The sequence below is a fragment of the Gallinula chloropus genome (genome assembly GCF_964237585.1).
Source record: "Gallinula chloropus genome assembly, chromosome: 1".
Taxonomy (NCBI): domain Eukaryota; kingdom Metazoa; phylum Chordata; class Aves; order Gruiformes; family Rallidae; genus Gallinula; species Gallinula chloropus.
Window position 1 is genome coordinate 201,313,698 of NC_140085.1, and position 23,753 is coordinate 201,337,450.

Here is a 23,753-nt window from a genome sequence, read left to right on the forward strand (position 1 = left end):
CTCTGAGGGCGTCAAAGACTAGACCAGAAAGCTTCTGTTTAAGTCTCATTGCACAACAATTTACTTGTTTAAGTATTTTTCCCCTAAGTAAACATCCCAGACGGTGTGCTCTACCTGCACATAGAAGTACACTTTCTAGACACAAGCAGAAAAGGTAAAGGTAAAACTTTAGTTATCTCTTTAGAAGCCTCAGAATCAAATCAGTTACTTCTTTTAGGCTATTCTGGTGACAGAAAAGGATGAGGACAATAACAGCAAAAGGATGCTTTGCTGATTTTTATAGAGACCAGGTAGGGGATCTATAATGTAATGTATCCAAACATCTAGGAAAGCCTTGTCCATGAGATAGCAATAAGTCCTCATGTTATTATTTGTTGGAAGCCAGAAATTTCCACAGTAAGTCTTCATGTGTTTAGAACAACAGTAATAACAAAGAACAAAGCTCATGGGTGGGAGTTACAGAGACAGAATTGAGTCAGAATGTAATTTCATAAATCAAAGTAGTCTGTGCCAGTTTGAGGACAATGTGGTTCATGCTAGATAATGAAATATGTTTTGAAACAAAAAGAGATTTAAAAATGATAGCTGAAAAATCTAGACATTGTGTTCCAAAATTGCCCAAATGTTCTATGGCTTCAGCTATGTTTTCAGACCCAATTTTGTCAAAATTGACAAACCATTTCAGAGATGTTGATGTTGATGAAATGGCATTTTTGGATGACAAATGCTTGGAAACCTTAGAAACCTTTAAAATGGGTTTACTGTGACTGTATTGTATTTAATTACTGATCTTTGATCCCTGAGGTCCTGAGAATCAAAAGAAATTATAAGAGACCTTCCTATTAGCTCGCAGCAACTGCTTATGATCCAAAGGGCTTGATACTGCAACCATAATTTTCTATGTAGAGGGCTCTCCTGGCAATGTCCTCTTCACCCTCACTTATATCTCGTGTGTCATTTATAAAGTGGAGAAAGTAACTTTACATCACAGCAGTGAATTTCTGACATCTAGAGATCTGTATTAACTTTACTACATGTAGCGATTTTTACAGTTAGCCAAAATGTGATAAATCAGTCTTTTGATGATGCAAAACATTCTGAAGCAGCCCACTCTTTGGTAGCACTTTGAAAAGATAATCCTCAGAAATTTTATCATCTTAGTTTCTGATGAGGTTAAGTGATTTTTTAAAGGTGTATTTTGATGTATTCTATTATTCTGAAAAGTAATAGATTTAGGTGTAGAGAAGGGATATGAGAAGTTTAATTTAAAAAGTCGCTAAGCCCTGCACAATGGATGATTTTCAAAATTCAGTGTAGTGGGTCCATTGTTCAAGGCTGCCTAGGCATCAGTCTTCTTGTGGGAGGGGTGACTGATTGCCTTTGGTTACTTGTTTTGGGGGGGTTTTGCTTTATCATTTTATCACTTACTGAACTGTCTTTGTCTTGACCATGAATTTTTCACTTCCAGTTTTCCTGTACTCTCCCTTGTCCTGATGGGGAGCAGACTGAACAGTTTGGTGCTTAGCTGCTAGCTGGGCCAGTATACAATATTGAGATATTTTCTTTAATTTTTAAATGCCAAAAGTTTTACCTACACATATCAGTGTTGTAAATTAAGAAATTCATAAAAAAGTCTCAATTTCAACACAAACATCAAGTATCAAGCTGATTAAAACTTTGAATTATTATAAGCCATAAATTCTCTCAGACTGTAATGGTTAGCAATGAAAGTAAAGGGGGTTAGTCTGAAACAGGAGCACCTGATATTTTCAAGAGTCAGGAGTCACCAAATGCTTGTTAGAAATTTGTATGTCTATGAAAGCAGAGGAACAAAATCCTAATCTTAAAAGTATTTTATATTTCTTTTTATATTAAAAATTAAAACCAAAGCAAAACAAAACAGTTCATCATCTCTGGGTAAAGAGTAAGAAACAGTGTTGTGTCCAAGGACTGCCTTTGCTTTCATCATGCTGCAACCAGAAAGGGAGCACAGTGTGCTCTGATGAGGTTGGTTCTGGTGGGTAAGTACCCCAGAGGGGTGCAGGTATGTCAGGCCCTAAGCCAGCGGTGTGGTTTGTGCCACTGGGGCTGAATCTCTGTCTGAGGTTTGGCAGTGTGATGCCAGCAAGGTGCAAGGAGGAGTTTTGCAAGCCGTTAACTAGCATGGGCATCCCAGCAGAGTTCTGTGGTGTAGCCACAGCCTCTTAACTGCATGGTCTGTGGGACACTCTGCTCGTTTTGTTCACCATAACATTAAGTGAAAGCACTCAGCATTCAATCTTAAAAAAAAAAAAAAAAAGAAAAATAATTATGCTTGCTCTTAAAAGCATATTAGATCTATAATGGAAAACTGTAACCACACAGCAGTATAGTTCTATACACAATTAGTCTATGAAGCTAAATTAAGAAATGAATACTGTTACATGCTATATTGCATATTATATTACATTATAACAACTCCTTTAATTCTTTCTACTAGATGAAGAAGCTATCAGCTATTACCAACAGACCCTGTTTATATAGCAAGAAATGCATTTAAAAGTTCTTGTAATGCTGATGAAAAGTAAGTTGACATCATAAAAATCCCAAATGCAACCATACCTATTACTTTATCTCTTGTTATTTGTTGTTCTTCTAAAATTCTAGAGCAAAGGAGGAATATCTATTTTACTATTACCAATGATAGGGGTCCTTTATTTCTTACTTTTTACTCACCTCAAACAAAAATCAAACCACAAGAGACAGAATGCTAAGCTGTTTCCCAAGTTCCAGTTAGTCAGCTGTATTGATGCCAGCTGAATAGAAAAGATAGAGGCAGCCTTCATTATATGTGTTTCAAATACAGCTCAAAAAAGTGAAAAATTAATCATAGAATGCGCTAGGTTGGAAGGGACATTTAAAGGCCATCTAGTCCAACCCCCCTGCAGTAAACACGGACGTCTTCACTAGATCAGGTCCCTCAGAGACCCATCAAACCTGACCTTGAACATCTCCAGTGATGAGGCCTTCACTACCTTTCTGGGCGACCTGTTCCAGTGATCTACCACCCTCATATTGAAGACTTTTTTTCTTAATATACAACCTAAATCTTCCCTTTTCTAGTTTAAAACTGTTACCCTTTGTCCTACTGCTCCATGCCCTTGTGAACAGTTCTTCCCCAGCTTTCTTATAGAAACCTTTCAGGTACTGGAATGCCACTGTAAGGTCACTCCAGAGCCCCCTCTTCTCCAAGCTGAACAAGCCGACTCTCTCAGCCTGTCTTCATAGCAGAGGTGTTCCAGTCCTTGGGTCATTTTTGTGGCCCTCCTCTGGACATGCTCCAACAGATCATGTTGAGGGCTCCAAAGCTGGACACAGTATTCCGGTGAGGTCTCTCGATCTGCTGGACACACTTCTTTTGAGAAGTGTGCATGTCATGTTCAGCATATAGACAGGGAGTTGAGGCACATAGAATACAGTTCTTCAGTTCTTTTTGGGTTTTTTTCACTCCAGAATCATTTGAGCTTGTAAATCACTATGCTTGACTTACAGATAAGAAAAATTGTACTCCAAATTATTTCAAAGCTATTTTTTTCCTATATTTGTTTGAATATAAAAATTAAAAAAATTAAAATCAGAATGAAATTACATAAAATATAGTAAAAGTTTTGTAGATTGTTGAGAATGCAGACCAGATTTTTGAATGTCACAGACATTTGGGAACAGATGGCCATGTGTACCAGAATCTTTTTCAGGATTGGGTTTGTTGCAGATTATAGATGCTCAGGGTCAGGTGTACTGTGTCTCTGTACATCTCTTGTTTGTGTACTATTTAGAGGAGAAAGCAGGCATATGGTTATCCTTCCTCTGGACAATAAGATGCTGTTTACATGTTCCATATTTTTTTAATTTTTATTTATTTTTGGTTTATTTTCTGGAGAGAAGTAGCCTGTGCAATAATAATATTTTTTTTTTGCGTATGTGCTCTCCTCAGAAGTTTTGAACTTGGCACAGCCTTTCAGGCAAACTTGGCAGTAGTGGAATGGTAAGGTCACTAAGTTTCAAAAAATGTTTTATGAAGATATGTAGACAGAGCGAGAAGCAAAAGCTTAACATAATTCCAGCATAATATGTTAGTAAAAACATTCTTTCCCAGATATACACTTTTCTTACTTTCTTGCTGATATAACTCATCCCTTTGCTTCCTATTGAGTAGCATCAAACTCTTCTCAGAAAACGAAAGCCAATAGGCACAGTGTTTTGACTATAGATAGCAGTAAAAATTTTAGGTCTAACTATTTAAGATGCATATGATCAGCACAACACAATTTTCATCTAAGTTCTTACAGTGTCTTACCTCTCAGCATACTAAAGTCTAAACCCAGCAGCACTGGCAGAGAAGTCTACTGATGTAAATTCTGCCTTTTCACAAAGGCCGTGTACCTGAGAAAAGTCCACACTGATCGTGGTTCTGATACATATATTAATAGCTAAAAGAAAAATTCATCTTCCCTCAGTCTGTTGTGAACTCTGCCTGATGCCATGGAGAGCATGAGTGCAGGACCAGGGCAGGCAATGTGTTATAGAGGGGGAAACCGGATGGGAACCTTCAGGGTTGAACTGAAGTCTTCCCCAAATTCTTCATTTCACCTCAAAAGAAATGAAGTATCAAGCTGGCATTCTTGGTAAAAAATAATGATGGGCTTTTTTTTTTTTCTTTTAGCTATTTTTTGAAGCAGCTAGGTTGCCATGCAATTAAAATAATTAGCGTAGTTCAAGTATCACTTTTAATGCTTTCAACTTTGTAAGGAAACATGTTTTCCTAATTACCAAAACCTTTAGACATTCAAGAAGAAAAGAGAAGTCAACCCCTACTAGGTATTTAGTTCATGGTTTTCAGAAACGTACCTTAATGTATGGAGTAGTGGATGCATTTCATACGCTGAGACATGTACTTGACAAATGAGCCTAGCTTTGACATTCATGTAAACAGTGGAGTGATGACTGTTACTTAGCTGTAGAGAAAAGGATACAGGGAATAAAACTGTGATTATTTGACAACTGTCAAATATTTGAGTTTTACTTTCGGGGACTAGATAATGTTTCAGAATTTTTATTGTTTTCTAGAAAATATGTTGCATCCAGATATTTATATTTATTTATTTTATTCCTCGCTAAGATTTGGGTTGTGGGGTTTTCTTGGTGGGTTGTTTGGGGTTTTTTGGAGGGGTGTTGAGGTTTTTTTTGGTTGGTTGGTTGGTTGGTTGGTTGGTTGGTTGGTTGGTTGGTTGGTTGGGTTTTTTTGATGTTGACATAGAAATATTTTGAGAAATAATTTTAGAATATTTGAATTTAGAGAGAAGTTACACATCCTGAGGAATAACGGCAGATGGGAAGCCTCAGTGATACCCCAAGTTGACTCCTTCCAGGGCGGGATTGACCATCCCCCCTGAAAGCTCATTCACTCCTCCCTTGAAGGACACTGCGACACAGGGTCAGAGTGGAGTCCCAATGACCCCAACCCATCCCTGAAGCGGTATCACAGGGAAACCTGAAAAAGGGGATACCTGTCACTCACCATGGGGCAGCATGAGAGGACCCTCATCACTCCACAGACTGAGGGGTCACTGCCATCATGTGGATGGGACTCAGTGTGGAGTTCAGGGGAAGAGTATTCTGAGTTTTCACAGGGTTTACCATGGGATGTTTTAAGGACAAACCAAGGTTGGGGAAAGGGAAGGATCAAGGTGCTTTGGGGAGGAAGAAGTGGGAAATAGAAGGCTAAGTGGGTAAATGAGCTGTCTGTGTACAAGCCAAGGGCTGGTCAGTGTACTTTTGCTTAGAAATATGCAAAATATGTGTTCATGTAGAACATTTTGATTTCACTGAATCAGTATTTTTGACAGAAAATGATTGCAATGGAAATATTTCGCATATTTGAAGTAGAAATACTAAACTAAATCATCATATTTTGTATTATTGTTACCTCTTTGGATGATGAAAATAATGTAACTTTGTACTGGGTCAATCTAGTATGGAGTTATCCTTGTGGCTACATGGGTGTTCAGGTCCTGGCTGGAGAGAGAACCCCACACAAATTTCCAAGTCTACTTGGGAGTTTTTCCTGAAGATAATTTTACATACAGAAACAATAACAGTTTCTTGAAAACTATTGGTCTTTAAAATATCTCTCCAACGTTGGAAAAGAAAATGTATTACCTGGAAAAGAATATTTAATTTTACTAAACTTCATTTTATGAAGACCTGTCAGGGGGCTTGGAACTAAATGATTTCCAATGTTCCTTCCAAACCCCAACCATTCTGATTCTATGATTTTATTATCATATTAGCAGAACAGTAAGCCATGTTTTCTGTCATTCATGGGGATTCAGTCCGTATCACTATCTCATGACAAATGTTCTCGCAATAAGGTTCCCTGTCCACGGAAAGAACCTGATGCACCCATACTGCAGTCACTGTAGTGCTCTGCTTCCATATAGAAAAATGCTGGTTTAGTATTGAACAGACTTGTGAGAAATAGCTGAATCCACATCAGCCACCTTTGGACATGTGTGGTGGGTATGGGTACTGTGAAATGGTCCCTTTGGTTTGTTTTCAGTCAAACATGGGGACATGCACACATTTAAAAAAAAATCAGGCTCTCATTCTGCTGTAGATGTTTAGAATAAACCAAAGGAACTGCTTCCTAGTATTGCCTATTTCTATCAGCTACAGAAGGAGCATAAAATGACTCAGAAGAAGACTAAAATTGGGCTTGTTGAATCTCATCCTCATTTTAACAGGCAATTTGCATTTGGGGACTGCACAGATTTTTTTATTTCATTTAAATAATAGGATTAGGTTCTTTGAAAGAATCTGCAGTCCACAAAATAGTTTTGAATTTACCTTCTTCTTATTTTGAGACTAAAAATGTTTGAATTATTTTTTGTCTTTTAAATGTTGGATAACACTTAGTAATGTTAGTTATGGATTCTTCCTTTTACAGCATTCCCCTATTTCTAATTTTTTGAGCCTGCATCTAGGCTATGTGTTTTCTTGGGATTCCCCATTTAGACAGTGATGGGGATCTGGCCCCCTTGACTGGACCAGGGGATGCTAGACCTCTGCATTTTGTGCAAGGAGCAATGAGGACTATCCACCAACTCAAACCAAAACAGAAAAAAATAAAATTTAAACTCTGTAGTGCTTAAATTAACCAAAATGCAAAACTTTAAGGGTGCACTGAACCACTAATATCTTACATCTGTCCTTACACAATAAATAAACAATCCTAAAATACAGTGCAGAAGTATGCCATGTGGATTTCTCACATTTATTTGAGGAATATGAGTTCATTAACTTCTGTTTTAATTAGAATGAATCATAGGCTGTGTTTTCTTTTGTGACAGAGAATTTTTTATTCTATTCATAGAATACATTCTTTTTTAACCCAGTTAGATAAGAAGCAACATCTCAGCATGGCATGAGTGATGTAGAATTATATTTGAAAATAAAGTTTTTTAATTATAATTATGATCTGAGAATTAATTTTAAACTGTACTTCACAGTTGTTTGTTTTTTTATACAGGGAAATAATTTTGTCTTTCTGAACTTTTAGATTATTTGACTATGTCAGAGGAACACAGCTTCTCACCAGTTTCTCTGCACTGTAAGGAACACCAACATCCAGCTTCTTACTGGGTATCACTCAGTCCTGGGTATCACCCAGTCCTGGGTATCACCTGGGTTTTGTGAAATAATTTATTTCATAAGTCTTCATAATTTTAATTTTGAGCTCACTTTTCTGGGTTAAAGTACATTCCAGAAACTCAGTGCTCTAATAAATAAAAATATTTTTCTATTTCCCAAACTAACTTTATTTCCAGATCACCCAGTTCGTGTACTGATGAGAGGTTTAGAGGTTTCCCCCTGTGTTTGCGAGCCCCTGTGTATCTGTGGACTTTGGAAGAGGCTGGAGAGGACATTGGAGAAAACTCTGTTTATATTCTCTGTACAATACAACACCGATGTGATTTTTCTCAAGTCATCAAATCTCCTGAAGATATGTTACATGTTTACAAGATGTGCTTATAAGCAATAGTAATGTGCCCCTTGGAAATTAATGCATTTTAACATATTTTTGACTTGTAAAAGCAGCAAATGCAAATCTTTGATCTCTCTATTTGTCTATCTTGGATGATCAGTCCAATTTAATCTTTCTAGAGCCTAAGGATATGCCTATTATGATGAATAAAAAAAGACAAGGAGTAGCCACTGGCCCTGACTCCAGGTAGAACTGAATTGCTTATGTCCATGCTGTGTTAGGGACAGACTCCCCATGACTGGCTGGCTACATCCACAGGTATGCACCGCTCTTGGCATCTTCAGACCCAGCTAGTGTCTCTAATATATAAAATTATTAACATGTGTGGCAGTGGTGGTAGTAGGGATAATTTCAAAGAGCCTGAAATTAAGCAAGCTTCACATTATAGTTTGCTACAGAAAAGTTTTTATAGCATGAAAGTGAGAATATGGCTTCTATGCATTGGCATATGGCACATGTAGGAGTACTCAAAGGTACAAAGCTGGTTTGGATAATATTGTAAGACTACAGACAATTGTGTCAGGCAGACCTTGTTCAGTTGTACATATATTTGCCTGACAGAGACAGAACCTGGACGGCTTTGTTCCCAGAACAGGAATCTACCTGTGTTGTGGAAATCATTATGGAGTGATCCAGGACTGATCCCAGTGAGCTGACACTTAAGCAACGTGGAGAGCCAAGTCTGGCACGAACATATTCCTGACCATGTTACAGATGGCAATGTAGAGGTATACTGACTGACTAAGGGTGTAGTATTTTGGAATAAATTCTCTCTGCAACTCCTGATTAATTTCTAGTGTAGTTCGGAAAAAATATGATGTTACTGATATAGTCAAGGATTGTCTTTGTGATGACTTTGTCATGATGGTGGCTCACTATTGCCCTCTAATTAAATAAAAATTTTGGATTCTTTTCTCTGTTTCTTTTATATTCCAGATAAATTAGAATTATCCTTACATGCAGAAGTGTCTTAGTCATAGTTACGCTAAATCTACTAACACTCACACAGATACTTCTAGGGCATGTATTGTCTTTTCAGCTCCTCAAATGGACTTGGGATATACGTAATTAAAAAGATTCTTTAGGCCTTTCATTGCTTCAGTAGACCATATGTGTGGATGTTTGCTGTGATAAAGCTAACACTGGAAACATTCCCTTTATAGTCAGATTTGCAAAGTACCAATTAAAAGTCACCAAGCAAATGCTGACAGGTTTTCACTGGGAAAAAACAAAGTATAGCATAATCGCATCACTGAGCAGGGCATATTTAAAAGGAATATTAGGATGCTAAGCCAAAAAAAGAGTAAAGAATTTATAATTTCAACAGACATCAGAACTACTGTGACTGTTTAGGGGTGATACACAGGGCTAACTGCTTTTAACTGTTGAAGTAATGTAATTCTGTATGAATAAATTTTTGCAAGGTTCAACTGATGAGCTTCTAGTTTATGGCTGAAATATATTTCATTAAACCTGTAAAACAGGCCTAGTAGTAATTATAACCTTCAAACTCCATTTAAAGTAGATGAAAGGATTCCCCTGAAAATGGCTTAGTCACATATCTCAATATGGAGATGACTGTCTCTCTCAATTGATCGTAGAAATGAACTACAATAACTGCCTCCAGACTTGTTTAAATTGAGATAAATCAAGAGATAGGTGCACGGCCATATGCCTTAAATTATATTTCATGATTTTTTTGTCCTGTAAAATACATTCTGATCTTTCAGCATGTTACCAATGTTTCCAAATTAACAATCATCATTAACTTGCTTTTTTTTTTCTGCCAAAGGTATTGCTTTTCTGTACTACAAAAAGTTACTAAATAATACTGATCCTAGGATATAATATTTTACATAGCTACATTCATAATGTCAATCCAGGCAGCTATTTCTATATCTTTCTAAAGCAATTATGTCTTCTCTTTAACACCCAGTTTGAAGTTCTTGCCCAGCTTCCTTTGCCTAATTAATTATTTTCCCTATTACAATAGCTCTGTTGATTTGATCTTATTTTTGATTTTTTTCTATGTATATGATTTTTTTTTCTGGCATAATGTCTTCTAAAACCTTGCACATAGTTGGGGTCATACATTCTCTGATGGTTTAGAACCTGTAGCAGTATTATTAAATGCTTTACTACTGCATTTGCACATTCCTTGTTTAGTTCGTACAAAACTTTAAGGGAGAGGTTAGATCTCTCAGGTTGGAGGTTTTTTACATCTCTGCTATATCATATTTACAGAACCTGTTTTTATTCCTCTGTTCATCATTGTCCTTACTGACAAAAATTCAGATGGTTTTGAGACTTTAAGTTTATAAAGAACTTTACATTGAAAATTACCTCTCTGGCCAACCTGTTCCAGTGTTTCACCATACTCACTCTAAAAAAACAGGGCTTTTTTCTTATATTTATAAGATATTTCTTGTATTTCAGTTTGTGCCCATTGCCTCGTTCACTGGGCACCACCAAGAAAACTATGTCTCCATCTTCTTTATTCCTCCCATCAGCTACTTATACACATTGACAAGAGCCTTCTAAGCCTTCTTTTTTAGGCTGGACAGTGTCAGCTTTCTCAACCTCTCCTTGATTGCCTAGTGTTCTAAGCCCATAGTTACCTTTGTAGCCCTTTGCTGGACTTGCTCCACTAAGTCCATGACTCTCTTGTACTGGGCAACCCAGCACTGGGCACAGCTCTCCAGGCATGTCACATCAGGGCTGAGCAGATTGAAAGGATTGCCTCCTTTGACCTGTTGGCAACATTCTTCCTACAGCAGTCCAGGATACTGTTTGCCTTCTTCGCATTGAGGGCACATTTCTGGCTTGTGTTTAACTTAGTGTCCATCCGGAGCCCCAGGTCCCTCCCTGCCAAGCTGATTTCCAGCCATTTGGACCAAACCTCATCCCGGTACTTAGGGTTATTCTTCCCTAGGTTCAGGACTTTGCTTTTTCCTGTGTTGATTTCGTAAGGTTCCTCTTGGCTCATTTCTCCAGCTTCTTTGAGTGGCACCACAGCCACACAGTATATCAGCCACTGCTCCCAGTTTTGTAACATCTGCAAATATGTTGCAGTTGAGCAGAACTGGCCTTCCTACGGAATCCTGGCACATGACACTAATGACTGGCCTCCAGCTGGACTTGAAGCAGCTGATCACAACTCTCAGCCTGGCAGTCGAGCCATTTTTCAATCCATCTCACTACCCACTTATCTAGTATATATTTAATCCATTTGTTCATGAGTATTTTATGGGAAACAGTGTCAAAATGTTATGTCAACACAAACATCATCAGCTAATCTGCTGAACCAGTCATTTCTTTGCAGAGGGCTACCAGGTGTTTCAGGTATGATTTCCTCTTTCTGAATCCATGTTGAATACTTTCAATCATCTTATTTTATTTAATATGATGTAAATGTATTTTGGGACTATTTGCATTCTCACTTTCCCAGGGTTTGTGGTGAGGCTAACTAGCCTGTAGGTTCCCTGACCTGACTGCCTGACAGTTCCTTGCCTCTCTTGATCAGTTTGGTTTTTCCCATTGCCCAAGAACCACTCTGTGGTTGCCACCAGCTTCTCAAAGAATGCTTCTTGCAGCAGTATTATCCTGCCTCATTGGTACTTGTCTGCCCAGGTATATTTGGCTTATTTAAATATTCCACAATCTGATCCTCCTCTACTGAGAGTACTTCTTCCTTGCTCCAAACTTTCCCACAGATTTCGGGAACCTAGAATTCCTGAAGACAAGTCTTAGCATTAAAGACCAAGGTCTTTTCAATGTTTTTTTCCCACCAGGTTCCCTGCCGTTCAGCAATGGGCTGATGGTCCTGGTTTTCCTTTTGTTACTGATGTACCTCTTGAAGCCTTGCCACATACAACTCCAAATAGGTTTTGGATTTACCAATCACCGTCTTGCACATTTGAGCAGTATCTCCATACCCTTTCTGTATTACCCTGCTTTGACCTCTCACATGCTTCCTTTTGTACATTTTAATGTACTCAGTACATACAGGACTCAATCCATGCAGGCATCCTGTCACTTATACTTGATTTCCCACCCATTGGGGTGGCCTATTCACAAGCCTGGAGAAAATGACCCTAGAAAATCAACCAGCTCTCCCAGACCCCTCTTTTGCCTTCTTGCCTCTTTCCAGGATCACAAACAGCATCAATTCTCTGGGGCCAATACTTCCCCTGGCCTTGATATTTCTAACCAGTTCACCATTTGTTATACTTCTAAGATCCAGCAAAGCACTCCATCTACTTCTTGATCACCAGACCCGGGAAATTTTCAACAATGTATTCCATAAACCTCCCAGATTGCTTGAGCTTTGCTGTATTATCCCTCCAACAGACATCAAGGTGTTTTAAATTCCCCATGAGGGCTAGGGTTATGGATGTGAGGTTTCTTCCAGTTGTGTGAAGAAAGCCTCATTTCTTTCTTCCTCGTCAGGCAGTCACCCAATACAATGTCTGAGTGACATTATGATCTGCCTCCTAAACCTATCCTATCGGCTCTCAGGTGGCTCAACACCCACGCTTAGACAGAGCTCTAGGTACTCTGGTTGCTTCCTCACATAAAGAGCAACTCATCTTTCCCAAGCTGTCCTTCCTAAAACCCCCATATCCATCCATTGCAGCACTTGAGCTGCATGCGCTATCCTACCTTGTCTCCATCATATCAGTGAGACTGCAGTCCTACAAGTGCACACAGACCTCTAATCCTGTTTGTTTCCCATGCTTCAAGCATTCTGGCACAGGCAGCTCAAAGATACACCCACCTGAGCCTATTTCCCAGAAAGCGCATGAGAGTTTCCCCCATCATGATGTCCTCTCAGTACTTGTTACTTTTGTGCATACTCTTGAGATGGCCTCTCTTCGTCCCTATTTTGTTGGTTGATAGGTCTCTCTTGTTCAGACTTGATTCCAACTTCTGGATACTACTATGCCCTTTTCAATCTAGCAAGTCTTTTCTCCACAGAAGTATTATTGAATATAATAATGTTTTTAAAGAGCAGAACCTTCTGCAAATTTGAAATAAATGTTTTTAAGGTACTAACTAGGACAGTTGTCAGCCTGAAATATTCTTTAAAAATTGGGGAGAGATCCTATGCATTCTATTAGATGATTATTTACCACAGCTGCTCATTAACATATAATGGTGGTTCTTTTGCTGGGGGTTATTAAAAGCAGTAATAACCATATGTGCTTACATTAAAAAAGAAAAAATAATGCTGTGCTTCCTTTGGTTTTGAATTCATTCCTAAGTGCATCATTAGCATTCAGAAGGAATTATAACTAGATAATGACTGGAAAATAACCTTTCTAATGATTGGTGTTAAATTTTAAAAAATGATACATAGGCAATAAAGACTTTAAAAACCTCCTTCATTGTATATCTTGGTGAATGCATATGTACATATAGGCCTCTTTAGGAAAGATCTTAGGAATGTGTGCTTTACCTGATGAGGAACAAAGCTCATTACCGCTAGAGTAATCAATAACCCCTGCTAATGTGTTCAACTGGCGACATAGACCAGATCAATAAAACCTGCCACATGCTTTTGTTTTAGGAAATGAAACCTTTTAGTTCTTAATTAAGGGAGAGACCTCACATCCTTAATGATGTTTGCAATGACTGGTGCCACAGAGGACAAGAAGAACCCAGTCTGAGGGTTGCTTTAAAAGACTTTGACAAAGTAATAAGAGAGTTGAGCCAAAACTGATCTAAATTTGTTTAATTTATTTTAATGCAGGAAGACTAGGGAAAAAAATGTTCAAAAGAGGGAGAAATATTCTGATGAATTACTGTGGTTATCAGAGGAAATAACACTTCCATTAGTAGAATGTGTGTGTCTGCAATCTGGCAACAAAGGATACAGAATTCAACCATGTAGGAGTACTTTGTGTGGTTCTGATTGTGGGTCTTTAAGGCACAGCCACAGTAAAATGTAAGTTATTATTTTTAGCTTCATCTCTATTATTATTCTTCTGGCTTCTGTATAAATCTATGACTAGTGCATTTTCTATAAGGCAGTTAAGCTAGGGGAAAGCACATGTGGAGTGGAGAGCAGGAACAAACTAACAATAATGACAGCACTGAAAATGGCTCAGCTATGTTTAGCTAATAAAAGGATAAACATATGAGAGAGAATGAATTACTTCAAATATTTAATAAAATATCTTATTTACATAATACATGAAAGATACAAATGGGCTTGTACACATGGGTCTTGATGATGGTATTATTGTCTTTTCCAATGCTGGTATGTTGGAAAACAACTCAAATCAGAGGCTTATATAGCTGCAACTAACCCTTCCATTCACAACACAGTTTCTGTGATAGATTTGCTGCAATGAATTCGTAAGGGTTCAAACACGGTTTAAGAGCAGCATAACTAAGGGTTGAGATTTGCAAAACATTAAAATTTCACACAAAATCACCTGTCTAAGAAGGTGTGGGGATATGGAAGGGAATGTAGGAATCAAAAGTAGAATTTCTATGCATTTGTGTAGAAACATAACAATGCCAAAGCTTCCATTATCAGTAATCCTACAAATGCATATCTACATGCCTAATTTTATTCACATGAATGATCATTTCCAGGACCAAGCTCACAGATCATCATTATTAACTGAGAAATAAAAGGCTCTGAAAATGTAATGGCTGGGTCCCTTTTAATTTGCATAGTACAAACCACCACTAAATGCGCTGAAAGCAGTAGTATTATAGTAGTTTAAAACCAAGAAATTAAATTTAGTCTAGCTGTACATACAGGGAGCAGCATGATGCAGAGGAGGTAACGATAGGAAGAGAGGTAAAGAAATTATGATTCATGCACAAAAAATGTACGAAGCATGCAATTTCTCACAGTTATTTTTAATATACATTGCAGAGCATTGAGAAAAACACTTGCATGTTAAAATGCAAAATCTGGCATATATAAGACCTCATGTTTGTATAGTAAAAGATTGAATTTTTGTTGGTCTAGTTTGTGGGGAGTTTTGGGTGTAGTTTTTTTTGGGGGGTGGGTTGAATTGAGTTTTTGGTTTTGTTTTAGGTTGGTTTTTTTTGGGTTTGTTTTTGTGTGTGTGTGTGTGAGTGACAGTGGTGTTGGAGCAGTTCTGGCTAAATGAAAACAAATAACTAAGCCAGTATTTTGGCTTGTCAAGCAACATTTTTTTCAGGATTGAAACATTTGTTTCATTTTTTTTTAATTTGGCATCCCCTTTTAAACTTAAAGAAATTATGAAACTCAACTACAGTCTGAATTTTATGATTCCATATGTTGTAGGTGCTTGTTCTGTTGAATATTCACTTAGAAAAAGATCAACCCTTACTTATAACTAAAAGTAGCACAGAATATAGTTTCATAACAGTTCTTACCTATCTCTAGCCAGCTTCAAATATAGACATCTAAAGTTAATTCAATAGCTTTTCACCTTCTTTAAAGTATCTGAAACATCAAAATATAGCTTGCATCTGGCAGAAGACCATGGATAAGCCTCTTGCCTTTCTGTTAGGATAACACGTGGAATGTTTACACTAAATATATATGCCTAGGCAAATGAATGGCTTTTGAAGTCAAAACTTATTTCCTTTATAGCCAGTGGAACAAAATGGGGATGAAATGAGCTGACCTCTAAAGACACCTCTCGAGGATAAGATTAAGGATGTTAGGATGAAACAAAACATCGTTGGGTAGTGCTGATCTCTCTGTGATAGCAAAATATGTTGCTTGATGATTTGCCTAGGTCACATTCCTAATTCTCTAAAAAAAAAAAAAAAAAAGAGTTCTACATCCCATGAAAGTAACAGCACCTCTGCCTGCTTTAATAATATATCCCGTCTGAAACCACTGAGAACCTTGTTGTTAATTGAATGATAGCAAAGGTGGACATTTTATTAGTATTTTCATCCTCTTGGATATCTTTATTGACAATTTGGATAAAGAAATTGAATACACACTCAGTAAATTTGCAGATGACACCAAACTGGGGGGAAGTATTGATCTGCTGAAGGGTAGGAAGACCCTCCAGAGGGACCTGGACAGGTTGAAAAGATAAGCAGAGGCCCGTGGGATGAAGTTCAACATGGCAAATTGTCAGGTCCTGCATTTCGGTTGTAACCATCCCAAGCTATGCTACAGGCTTGGAACAGGGTGGATGGAAAGCTGTACAGAAAAATTGGATCGGGGGGTGTTGGTTAACAATCGCCTAAACATGAGCCAGCAATATGCCCAGGTGGCTAAGCAGGCCAATGGCATCCTGGCTTGCATCAGGAATAGCAGAGTAAGCAAGACCAGGGAGGTGATCTTACCCCTGTACTCAGCCCTTGTGATGCTGCACATCGAGGTCATGGAGTGTGTCCAGAGAAGGGCAACCAAACTAGTGAAGGATCTGGAACACAAGTCTGACAAGGAGTAGCTGAGACAACTGGGACTGTTTACCTTGGAGAAGAGGAGACTCAGGGGAGACCTTATCTCTTTCTCTACAACTACCTGAAAGGAGGTTGTGGAGAGCTGGGGTCAGCCTCTTCTCGCAGATAAGTAGCAATAGGACAAGAGGGAATGAATGCAAGTTGTGCCAGGGGAGGTTCACGTTAGAAATGAGGAGAAATTTCTTCTCGGCAAGAGTGGTTGGGCATTGGAACAGGTTGCCCAGGGAGCTGGTGGAGTCACTGTCCCCCGGGGTGTTCAAGGGAATGTTGGATGAGATACTTAGGGACATGGTTTAGTTGGTAATATTGGTGGTAGGGGGACGGTTGGACTAGATGATCTTGGAGGTCTTTTCCAACCCTAATGATTCTGTGATTCTGTATAAAGTACAAGACAGTAATTATTTCTCATATTTTCCATTTTTGAACAAGATATTTAAAACCTCACATTTTGCATATTTCCAAGTACCTTTAGATGCTCATATAGTACAATGCTGACAAATAGAAAAAAGCCTATTTCAGAAGATTGTGCTATATAAAGTACAAGCTAACTTTTTGAGAAAATGAGGAAGGGAAAAATAGCTCTAAGAGGCTATATTTCAACCAGACGAGGAAGCTTAGTAAAAAAATATGATCAAAGAAATTTAATATATGCTTGGCAGAAATAATAGGTACATATTAAAATTTCCACTTTTAACTCTGGGTATTGTTGTTTAAAGATTTGCATATATCCATAGTTGTTGAACATTTTTCTTTCTACAGATTCCATGCAACAGCTTGTAACTCAATGAATGCAGAAAAAAGCCCAACACAACAGTCAAGAGAGGAGAAGAGAGGGTGCCAGGGAGACTTCCAGGATTAACATGTCTATGCTGAATATTTAATTAGCCAGGGATAACAACAGGTAATTATGAAATCAAGCAAAGTTTTATTATACATCATTTTATAATCCATGCGGGTGTGTCATAAAATTACACGCATTTGTACTTTTTAAAATCTAACAGTGTTTAATGCAAATGTAATCACGCTAATGTGATTCACATTCTTTAAAGTGCACATTGGGAGAGTGGGTAATAATGAGAGGCTTTGTAAACAAAATCACTGGGAGATACTAGATGTAGCACTACTAAAGCATGTTATTTATTGCAAAATTTGGGGGAGAGAAAAAATGACCTATAATCTCTCTTCATTTGCTTTTTTTTTATTTCTCAGGTATTTTAGGAGCGATTTTTTTCTTTTATGGTTCCTTTATTTTTCAGTACACCTAGTCGAAGCACTACCCTAGTGAGAGCTCCTTGTAGCGTGCTTGGATATGTAAATCCAGGAGAAGGACTGAGTGAACAGAGGGCATGAGGGTGTGTTCATGTCATTTCACTTTGATTCACCTGGCTGTGAGGAAGGAGATGATGTCCTCTGAACTGCCTCTGGACGAAACTCTGGTGACTCAATGGGCAACCTCAGCCAATGTGGGTAAAGTTATAGACACAGTCATATATGAAGTTATAATGCATAGAAATTGCAAGGTGGTTAGCTGTTGTTACACTAATGTCTAAACACAGGTTCCCAGTGGCTTCTTTGGAGTACCACAGAGTTTTCAAAATATTCACAGTGTAAAGAATGGAATCATATTTGATGCTAGTCCAAGTGATGTGCCAAGAGGTGAAGGCTAAACAATGAACATGGGGGTGTGTGTTGAACAGGAATCTGTAACAGCAAGATATGCATGAATCTGGGAGTGAACAGGAACTTGGAGGACACTGCTGAATACCAGCCTGGAAAAAGATAAGCGTTTAGCTTTGTGCTATTTAGAGACCCAAGTTGAGTGATCACTGGGAAATGAGTGGAGCCTCCCTTTAGAGGAAGGTATTTAAGCAGTGGTGTATGTAATAAAGCTGATTCTATGCTTGCACCTGCTGGAGTTCCTGTCTTCTGTAGGCCACAACACAGGGTGATAAATATGATTTCCTGGTGAGTGACTGCTGGAGGGAAGGGGGAATATCCTAGACCTAAAACAGCACAGAACACCTACATTTAGGCCACTGAATCCCACCATGGGTTTCTACGTTCAGGTGAATTGAATAGCTTTCTACTTGACACTAGTAGTACTGAATAGAACTAGATGTATTATGATATCTGGTGTATTCCCAGACCTAAATATTGGTTTATTAATCTCAATTGGGATTTTAGCATAAATGCTAAATTGAGGGATAGGAGTGTAGTAAAACCAACAACAGTCTGCATCACACAAAATGTTGCCAGCAAATTGAGGGAAGTGCCTTTCCCCTTTCAGCCTTGGTGTGACATGCCTGGAGTGCTGTGCCCAGTGCTGGGCTGCCCAGTACAGGAGATGAATGGACTTAGTGGAGCAAGTCCAGTAAAGGGTTCCAAAGGTAACTATGTGCTTGGAGCACTGGGCATGCAAGGAGAGGTTGAGAAAGCTGACACTGTCCAGCCCATAAAAGAGAAGACTCAGAAGGCTCATGCCAATGTGTATAAATAACTGATTGGGAGAGTAAAAAAGATGAAGCCAGAGTCTTCTTGGTGGTTCCCAGTGAACAGGCATGGGGCAATGGGCACGAACTGAAGTACAGGAAATATAAGAAAAATAAAGACTTTTTTTTTTTTAGAGTCAGTGTGGTGAAACATTGGAACAGGTTGCCCAGAGAGGCTGAGGAATCACCTGCTTCAGATATACACAAAACTCAGTTGACATGGCCCTGGGCAGCCTGCTGTAGGTGACCCTGGTCTGAGCATGGGTTTTTGGTTTCTTGGTTTTGGGGTTGTTATTTGACCCTTCCTTTTCCCTTCCCTTGCCTCACACCCCCCCACCTCTTCTCCTGCTCTTTTCCTTTAAAGAGCAGGCAGCTGCGTGGATCTCAGCTCCCAGCTGGGGTAAAACCATGACTGTCCTTTTCTGTGGTTCTTTTCCACTGATATGTACAGGGAAGGAAGAGCTTTTGACAGAATAGTTACTTAAGAATGCCTCTGTCAGAAAAGCAGGCTTTCTAGTATTTGTAAATACAACAATGCAGGCAACTAGATTTCCTTGATTTGTATTCATATTCATCCAGTATCAAAAACTAGTTATGTTGTGGACACAGAAGAATGTAATAGTCTAGCTCATCTTGCAGCCTGAAAAGCAAAGCAAGGTGTCACTGTGTAGAGCCTTTTTTCTCTCCAGTGTACCATTTTGTTAGAAATGCAATTTTAATTATATCTTTAATCAAAGATCTATGCAATTCAGCAGTCTGTGTTCAACAGTAATAGAAAGCTGCAAAGTATGAGTAAAGCATATATGATACCTTCCCGTAGTAGTCTCCCATGATATAATTCACATCCCAAATTATTATCCCATTATTTAGACAAAACATGTTCTAAATTTAGAAAGTACTGTGTAAACAAAAAGTGGTAAATGAATATATTCTCTTAATACCTCTGAAGGAAAATGATCCAAGAAAATTCACCTCCAGAAAGAGACTTTGGTATAGTTTCTGTTTTGCTTTGCTAAATCTTTGCTTAAATGCCTTCATTAAGTTGATCCTGTACAAATATAATCTTGCATCAGTGGCTCAACAGCATGTGTATTTTCAGTCCTTTGTATTGTAGACCTTAGTTCTATCAAATTTTTCGTCACAAGGGAGTACATGGGGCAGGCCGTGAGATTTGTGATGGTAGCATGGATTCTCCCACTCAAAGAGTCTTTACAGACTCTCCATGGAAATGTTTTTGCTTCAATCCCATTACATTTATGATTATGAGGTAAATAGCTGAATGAAAACCAAGTTAATTTTATGGTTGCACCCCCAACTTCAATTTCAGTTCAAAAAGTGTAAATTGTATTTGTAAACTGATACCTTGTTTTTCAATTTAAGATAGGGCTAGCCATTTTCTGAAAAGTGGTTGGTATTTTCCCTTTATGATAGTGCAATCAAAACTCTTTCTAAGGAAAGACCTTTCAGCATTAGACTTAGATTTTTTAAAAAATCTTTATAGCTGACTCATAAACCCCGAAAAATGGATCTTATAATGGAAATGCTGACATAACATTAACCATAGCAGCAAGAACGGCACCACAGTAATTTATTTACATGTTGCTTTTCAATTACTTTGCATGCTATTGTTATCATTTTTATGGCAAGTATTATTTTTCAACAAGTTTCTGATTTGCAATTTTATACCGCAATCTTTACAGTTGGCTGGGGTCTTCTTACAAATTAATTACACTGTTCAAGAAAATTGCTTAGGCCTAGAAAACTGACACAATTTATTATTTTTTCCAAAGGGAAAACTTAATGTCTTTACTACAGTATGGGCCCAGTCAGTTCTATTGTAGTTGTCTCTGTAGTGGTAAGCATAATAAGACAAGTAATAATGTAATAATAATTCTTAAAAATCATCGCCAGACATCTGTTCCAGTCAGAAAAGATTGCTGGCTTAATTCTCTTCTCAATTCCAAAGATTTAATATTGGTACAGCTCCAATTTCTGTGACTTTATTACAGATTGTACCATTTAGAAGTGCTAAACCTGTCTCTTTTCTAATGGAATGAAAGAAAATCTGTAGGAATATATATAAACCACAAAATTAAAGCTCAAGATTTATGGGGATTTATGGGGAAGGAAAGGACAAGGTCTTCTTTATTCATAACAGAACTATAGGAAGAATAATTACACTATTTTAGATGTCTGTAAACTATTAACGCAGAAGTGCAAGGAGGTACTTCAAGTCTAAATTCATGACCAAAATGATGACTTAATTGATCACAGAGACTTTGTAGGATATGCTGCACATCTAACACAGTTTGTTCTGAATACAGTTTGTTCAGAGAGACAAGCACAGAAAAAAGGCAAGAAATATGTTTTCTATCACAGAGGTAAATACTGGTTTAGATGCTATATGAGAATAGACTGATTGAAAATCTATGGCTAATATTAAAAGGGAAAAAGAAAAGGGAACTGTTATGGTTGGGGATTACGATAAGCTACCAACTAAGTACAGTAACAAAAGCCCAGGAGAGATGTCTTTTTGTAACTAATAGAAGAATAAGCAAAGAGCCCTAACTCATAATGAGGGGTATATTTAACTATCAAGAGGCCTACTGGGAGCCATGAATTGTTCAGGAAGATTTTGGAATTAGTTACGAAGGAATTTAAAGAGAAGATGGAGACATCCATGAGACAGGCTAGCTTTTCTGTACCAATTCTATTAAAATGGGAAAAAGATGCTGAAATGAAGGTGAGACTGACAACATTGTAACATGATCCTTAACAAAATATTGGATAGAGTCAGGAAAAAAAGAGCAATAGATTCTGAGAAAAAAAAAAGAAACAAAACACCACTCTCAAAACTGGTAAGGAAGAAAAGCAAATATATATATGTTATATATATATATGTGTATATATATACACACACACACATGCAGAGAGTGCAAGAGAGAAGATAGCTTTTAAAATAAATAAGTGCAAATTATTCCGTTTGAGATGGTAGCTGGGGGAAACAGCAATAGATTCACTCACCTAAATCAAGTTATCTCTGCTGTCCTCAAATTCAATAGGAAAGTTAACAAAATGCTAACATGGCCAAATGCTGGGAAGCAGTGTTAAGCGATGCGTTTGTGTGGGACTGTAGCCCTTGATGAGGAAGGAAATGCAACTATGGAGAGATTTCTGAAAAAAAAAAAAAAAAAAAAAAAAACAACCCAGCACTCTGTAAGTATATTCACAGTAAGAATAATGAAGGTGCTAGTTTGCTAGTCAGTGGAGATAAATTAGGGGTGTTAACGAAAGTCTTTATATCCTTGCTTGTACCACTCCTACTGGGAAGTTGACCCGCATCCCAAATCCAGCTGTGGAGCTTAAATTGCCACATGCTCCATTGCATTCCATTCCACTTCAGACATAACATGAAATCAAAGAAGGATTTCTCTAAGGAAATACAAAAAGTACAGAATGTGAAGTCTATTTATTACAGAATGCTAGCCTGTAAGTTCCAGGTTGCAATGTCATTACTCATTATCTTAATTATTTCAGACTTTATCCACTAGAAACTAATACAGAAGTCTAACAGTGAAAAAGAAAGTAGCATACTTTCTACATTCTTTAGTGAATTTTACCAAGGTTAAAACATTCTGATTTATAGCACTGAAGGAGTATAAGGAAGAACTTGATTTCTTTTTTTTTTTTTAGTTGGTCGGTTTCTTTCCCCTGATTCATCTTACCCAGTGCTTTATGATGGTACAGAAAATGTCAAAATATGCTTCAGTTTTGAGATCTTCTTACTTTATCTATATTATTAGTGCTATCTGTCCTACAGTAACATTCAGAAGTTGAAGAAATTACAGTATAAGTAGACAAGTCAGCAAAGAGTGCAAGAAAAGCTTGCAGCACTCTTCTGAAGTACATATTTTTTACTCACACTGTCTATCCACACTGTCTACTGCAGCTGTGCCAGGGGATGCATAAAGCAAGCAGAGAAGAAATAGTCATCTTGACATGCAGGGGAGGGTTTCAGAGACTTAGTAGCACCAATCCATAATTATCTATGCAGAGGGGAGATAGTATATATTACATGCATAAACTTGTAATTGTATTTCATCAGGCATTCCCAGGCACTGCCTGATAAGGGGTGTATCTGGATACATCAATCTAGTAAGGTTAGAAGAAAACAATCTCTCTGCTATGCCCACATTATCTTAAAAGAGCAATGACTGTTTCTCCTCTGTGCTCACCTCATTGATGTGGAGTTTTGTATACAGTGTACTGCTGTCAACTCCCTGGATGCACTCTAGCCTTTATTTATTTGAAGTATAACTCACCCTCTACAGCAAGATCCTACTTTACATACCTTCATTTTGAAAATGCGGGCATTCCAAGGAGAAATGTCTAGGATTTTCTCAGTAGCTAGATTATATCTCCTCAGCAGTCAGAAGTGCTGCCAGGAGTGTTTTAGATCCTGATCCAAAGCTCACAGGAACGCCCACTCTCTTCCACTGACTTGGCAGGATTTTGGATCAGGCCCATGGTTAGTGATAAAAAGCTGGTCTCCACAAAAAAAAAAAAAAGGAGCCCTGAAGAACAATGATATATAGGCAACCCAAATAACAGCCTGATTCAGCTTCTCCCAGGGCACTGCAGGAGAGCAACACACTCCGCAAAAGCTCATTCCCACCCAAAAAGATCCCAGGGAACAAGGTCAGGGAGGACCCCAAATGACACCAACCAATCCCAGCAGGGAACTC